Raw genomic sequence first — 6881 nt, forward strand, 5'->3', positions numbered from 1 at the left:
AACCCCGCTACTGATGCCGTAAAACAAAAGTTGTATTAAAAATTAAAAAAAAAAATCTTTCTCATCTCAATATTTCTTATTAGTAAGGTTGCAGGATACACAGTCCTTCAACAAGTAAATTTAAACTAAGTCAGAGGTGGTGGCTAATATTTGTGTTTGAGTTTCATACAGGTTTGTAACGAAGAAGGAAATATACTCGTGCCAATCTTATTCTCCCTATATTTTGGAAAGCTACAGTTTAATGAGAAAGCCTATGAAGATTTCATGGATCACTCTCGTCTTCACCATCGTCGTACTGGCGTGAGTTTGTGTATCGCTAATGCGTGATGCACGCTGTAGACCCCAGGGGGAAAAATCTAAACGTCGGGACCAAGTGGGACCAAGGGAGCGGGGCATCATTGGCTGCAGCGATTGGTCAGCGGTGTGGAGCTGACCAATGCAGCAGGGCTAAACAACTTCTATTTCTCGCGAAATTGTTTATTCGTCCCATATTGAATTATTGTGTGAATATAATTTTTTTTATATTTTAATTTAGATGATTTTGTCGTCTGAGTGGAAAGGGTGTGAGTGAGGTCCGACCGCTGGATTTCGAGGTGTTCTCTGCTGCTTCGCACAGACATGGGCTTCACCACATGCACAACACGTCCTTCTACGTGTAGTGGTGGTGCGGGAGGGTGCGAAGGCTTTCTCATGACAAGATTTAAAAGCGCCAGCGAAAGGGTTGCTTCTTGCAGGACACCTACTGCGTTGGTGAATACGCACGAATTGCAGATTTTTGATCTTATCTCTTAGGTTCTGTCTTTTAAGAAGCACTTGATTCCATTGCCTATGCGGGTGCCAGCTCCGCACTCTTCGATTGCCCCAATCAGCGCTGCGTGCGTGAATGTGTCTATGGCCTTTTTAAGGATGACTGCTGTTAGTACGCTAGGAATCTTGACTCCTAAGGCTGACCAGGTCTCGCTGGAGGTATCAGCTATCGCGCGGGCACAGCCCGGGCGGGAACCCGGTTTGAACATCATCGTAATATGGCTTGTTTCCAATCTTGTCAAGGAGGCAAGTCAGTCGGATGACGGCCATTCTTTCAAGTTGTGCGCAGGCTGTCGAAGTGATAGAAATGGGTCTGAGGTTCCGTATGGGTTCGGGCTTTTTAGAACGTTTCGAGATCGAATGGACCACCGAGTGCTTCCATTTCGCAGTGAGGTCGCGCGACATCCACTCTGTGTAGAGTTTGTCGAAGAGCTCGAGTCTGCCTTCCTTATCTAAATTACGTAACATACGCCATGTAATCGAGCGTCTGAAACAGCCAAATTGTGACGTGCTGGTGCCGCCGAGTGGCAAAGCCGATAGTCGTGCCAGCCTCAGAGTAGCCTTGCGTGTGCTCTGTGGGATATGAGGCAAGTGACGTGTTACGAGTGAGCTCCCCTCCGTCGAAGGCACGACAAACCCCTGTGAGGGTGGGTTGTTTGGAACTAAAAATATGGCAATCCACTTGAATTATAAACGTGAGATTGTTATCTACGAAGATTATTGATCGTATCTAACTTATTTCTGCCCGTTTCAGTAGCCATTTAAAGTTGCTGATCAAGCGTTTTGTTCCATGTTCCACACGTAAGGGTGAGGAAAGTGACATTGTTGTTACACGTAACACTGCCTCAAATATCAACAATAATTTAAGCACCCTCGGCTCTCATCTCGAAGGCGTAGCAAGCACCAGGTTCCTGCGGAATCGTTTTTTGTCGTTGAAATGCCTCGAATACGCATGATCGTTGCTTGTTTGCAGATATTTCCTTTATTTTTTTTTCATTAAAAAGTGTTAGTTGCTGGGGGTTTACATGGGCACCAATCTGAATTGCCGTAAAATATATATATATATTTATTTCGCAGACCAGCTCGACCATGCACATTGTTTATGTACCTGTTTCCAGTCTTCTGTTTCTTTTCACAGGAGATGGTTGCGCACTTGTGCCCTGTTAATATCGTCATTGAGTATGACACTGCACGCAATTAGCTCTTGTAAATTCGCACATTGGCGCTTGAAATAGCCAAAATGTGAGATTCAAAACTGTTTTGCATGCTAATGGATGTTTGGTACAGCTCGTTCCCAAAAGCAGACAACGCTCAGAGGAAAAGTCCCAACTGAGCTATCTGGTACAAGGGAGCGTTTCCTCTCCAAGTGGATTGATATATACTGTGTTTCGCCATAACTTGACAAAAGGACAAGGCTATAGAATTTCCTCACCATCACGGCAGACTGTTCCATCTGCGCCAAAAAGCCCTCCGAACGAGACTTTACTTTAAAATGCTATTAATCTCAATTTATTTCTGTCACCATATGCAAATAAATTGGTATTACCTATTTTGATGATACATTTACTTCAAATTAAAAAAAAAGGATGTTAGATGGACATTCGCCGCCCTGCTCTTCCATGAGCCAAGAAAACTCAGGCCAAGGAGTCTGCTGTGGTGCATTGACTGCTTCATTGTGAACATGCACGCTCTCCTTCTTGCTTTCTGCCTGTTTCTGTATCACAAGCTTTCCCAAACACAGCTTAATGCATTACTCTACAAGGACATAGGCACGTTTTTGTTTATACGTGTGTTAGCTAAAAAAGCAAAATTTAGCTGAGGATGTTTAGACAGCGAAAGGACGACCCGCCTCAAAGTGCGCCAAGTTTTCAAAAGTAGATGAGGCAATTAGCCAGTGCAGTACGACCACAAGCCTGGGCTTTTTAACGTGCGTCACGCAGTAGTGATTACTTGAACGCGTGCCGGTATAATTCTCGTCCAGATTGAAACAGGCAAGGGGGGTTGAGGCCAGGATCTCTGGGGTCTGCAGCACCAGCTTTCGCTCCACATGCTTCGAGCTGAGACGTGCTAGCCCAGTGGACCACCGTTCCCCCATGTATTTCAGGATCATTCAGACATATTGCGAGTTCGAAATAATTTCCGAGTAGTTGGAGCAGGGGTGATCGAAACCTGTAGGATAAAAACCATATTTCGTACAACACAGTTTCTGATGCCGATTTTCAAGTCGATTGAGAGTATGAATGACTTTTTGAAACATCCTGATACCCTTAGGCAAACAAGACCTGCTTTACTGCCCTAGGCAGACATCCTTATCAAGTGCGCTGATTTCACAGTAGACAGCTCCTGACGAGCGGATGAGAGCAGGCTCCTTGGGCCTGCTCTTTCATTGGATCACAACATTTATACTTTTACAAGTTTACGGAAAGCAAAGTGTAGTGGATTGCACGCAGGGCAGCCCTCTGGCACGCTTGAAGAGCTGTAATGTTTTCAAGCGGCTGTCAGTAAATTTGGCATATGGAGAAGTTTGTATGGTTTTCGTCACACACGAAATTACTTTTTTTTTTGTTTACTGAACTGCCTAAACACCATCAACAAAATATTATGCATTAATTCTTAAGATAATACAAGGTTTGTCTTCCAGAGCATGGCGACACTTTGTCGCTCTCTATGTTAGAAATGTAACCAGCGCGGTACAACCGACCGCCTGAGGTTTTTTATATCGATCATGTGGTAGTGATACACGGCCATGCTTTGGTACTGTGCTCATTTAGGCCAAAACGTGAATGGGCAAGGGAGAACTGCAAGTTTTTGCTCCACACATTGGGAGCTGCAGTGTACTAACACACTGCCACCAAGCCCCCTTCAAATCAGCGCATGCTGTTGAGACAGCGTGCAATTTGGGTACACGATACTTGAAAAAAGTCTGGCACTGTACGTTGTGGTTCGACACCCACTAATGTCGTCGTCCTTATAGAGCCTCATCATTTAATCATTACCTCGTCACCTCATATTACTCTTCATCAACAGTAAGTACAATAGGCTACCGCCATATTACAATCCAAGAATTGAAAAACTGAGTCGTTCAGTCCTTCAACAAATTTATTATTTATATAATGTTATTACGTTACATTACCTCGAGACGATCGACGTCCATCGTCGATCTTCAAATACTTATACCTGTATACAAATTAGACGCAAAAAAAAAGGGGGGGGGGGGGGGGGGGTTCGGGGGCCGAGGGCATGGTCTAGCGCAGACCAGCTCGGAGCACTTGGAGCAAAAGCTTGCGCTGCAGAACCAACCCCGCCCCCGCCCGTTTCGATCTGGAAGAGCATCGTAGAGGAGTGCGGTCGTGTATCACTACTGCGTGGTGCACGTTAAAGACCCCAGGTTTGCGGTTGTACCTCGGCTAAATTGCTCATCTACACCTGAGACACCAGACACCCACTAAGGCAGACTAACCTCCGGCTGTATAAACATACACACAACAATTTGCAATTAGACGCATAATAACAAAGAACACAGGGTGCCGCCTCTTTTCTTTCGATGCCTTTTCAAACCAGCGAAAGCTCGCGCGTTCTCTCTTTTGAGACGGTTAGAACGGTCACACATAAAACTCGCGTTTCTCCTACCCGGCCGCTTCCTCCTCTCATTATTTGTAGTTGGTTATAACTAAATAAGCTATAATAATGGTGTATTATTCATATTTACTTTCAGTTTCAGTCAGGGAAAATGAGTTTCGCGGGAACTACAGCCTATAAATGAGGTGCGCTTAGAGTATCGGCACTCTCTTCCCCGGCAGTGTTGTGAACGCCGCCATTTTGGTGCTTGTGCAGAGCAGGCGCGACTGCCGATCGTCATGATTTAAAGGTGCGACATCCTCAGCATTAGATTCGGTATTAGGAAGCTCAAGTAATGTTGCTTTGCTTTGTCGCAAACGGTTTAAAGAGGAGGACGGAAAAGCGTTTCTTGTGATTTCAGATAAAGCTTCAAATAACTGGCAACCATGATTTTAAGCCCCAATATGGTCAAGTGTCGCTACTCTGAAGCGTAGCTTATTTAATGACACTATTTATGCTCTTGTTCAAGAGGCTTGTAATTCCCGGATGGGCATGACGTAAGCCCCGTGGATTCCACAAGCCACTACCTTTTGACACCTGCCTAAGCTTCCTCATTGTTCCCTCTTGTGTCACTAAATTGGCTACGGTTCAGAGTAACGACACCTGGCCATATTGTGGCTTAAAATCATGGTTGCCAGTTATATGAAGCTTTATCTAAAATCACAGGAAACGCTTTCCCGTCCCCCACAAATGTTTAAACAACCCGCGACAGAGCATTGCAATATTGCATCAGCTTCCTAGCACCGCATCTAATGCTGAGGAAGTCGTACTTTTGGATCATGACGACCGGCAGTTGCGTTTGCTCTGAACAAGACCCAAAATGGCGGCGCCCAAAACAATTTTGGGGAACGGAGTGCCGATACTTTAAAGCTCATTTGGTGACTCTAGGCATGAAGTGAACTCGGGTGTATTCTTTTCCTCTTCGCCTTTATTGTTTATTGATTTCAATCATATCGAATATTGAACGCGTTATATCACGCTACACTTGTGTAATTATTTGTCTTAAATTTATTAACCTGACCCAGTACTTACCGTATTTGCTCTCAGAATGAACGCACTTTTTTTTCGGAAAAATCGATGCAAATTTGGGGGGGGGGGGGGGGGGGGGGGCGTACATTACGCGAAGTAAAATTTTTGCGTCCGTATCTACTCGCATAATGAACGGACCTTTTATCCTGAAAAATTGAACTAACTTATAGACGCTTTCAGCGAGTCAGTTACTCGAGCTGCCACCAGTCGGCGCGCCCTTCGCGCGCTTTCCCGGCCGCCATAGCCGACCTTCAATTTCTCGCCGTTGCTCCGCGTTGTGTGCTGCACAGGCCACTACCGGAGCTTCGTTTTCGTGTTCTTTTACGTTGCGCGTTGAAATCTTGGATTTTCTTTAGGTCTTTTCGATATTTAGGACTTTCATTTAATCATTTCATCTTTATATTTCGACATAGCTCTTGCATTTTCTTATTTATGTACTGGAATCGGACAGCCAATGGGTCGACGATACAAGATTATGAGGCTTCAATGACCATGTAAGTTCATTCCATTCTTACGTTTTTGTCGCTAATAAAGGGCAGTCAACACTATTGCGACATATGTAAATTGCAACTGACGCAGTAAGGCTTCTCGCTGCATGAGCGCGCTCGTTTCCGTAAAGCCGACTCGCCATATAAGCGATTTAGCGTGGGACGAGACGAGCGACGGAGATTTCTCACTGTCGCCCGTCGCATCGCTCGGTTTTGGGATTTCTAGAAAACGTCGCTCACCGTCTTGGTCGCTTGCTCCGTCGCTTCCATGCGGTTTGCCTCGTCGCGCGACTGACTGAGCGACAGCGAAGCGGGTCGCCGTCGCTTATCTGGTCGCTCGCCAAATAGCTTACATGCGGTTTATACTCAACTAATTTTCATGCACACACCATTGAACCATTGGCGCCTCGATATTAACTATAAACCGCATGCAAGCGATTCGGCGAGCAACGAGACAAGCGACGGTGACCCGCTTCGCTGTCGCTCGGGCAGTCGGGCGATGAGGCAAACCGCACGGAAGCGACGGGAGCAAGCGACCAAGACGGTGAGCGACGTTTTCTAGAAATCCCAAAAAACCGAGCGATGCAACAGGCGACAGTGAGAAATCTTCGTCGCTGACTCTAGTCGTTGTCGCCGTCGCTCTTCTTGTCGCACGCTAAATCGCTTACATGCGGGTCGGCTTTACGGAAACGAGCGCGCACATGCAGCGAGAAGCACGACTGGATTGCCTTACTGCGTTAGTTGAAACTTGCATATGTCGCAATGGTGTTGACTGCCCTTTATGAGCGACAAAAACGTTAGAATGGGATTAACTTACATGGTCTCTGAAGCCATAATCTTGTATCGTCGATGCATTCGCTGTCCGATTCCATTTCATAAATAAGAAAATACAAGAGTTATGTTTAAATATTGATATCAAATGAGTAAATGAAAGTCCGA

Source organism: Ixodes scapularis, unplaced genomic scaffold, assembly GCF_016920785.2.
Source record: "Ixodes scapularis isolate PalLabHiFi unplaced genomic scaffold, ASM1692078v2 PGA_scaffold8__174_contigs__length_109621045, whole genome shotgun sequence".
Lineage (NCBI taxonomy): Eukaryota > Metazoa > Arthropoda > Arachnida > Ixodida > Ixodidae > Ixodes > Ixodes scapularis.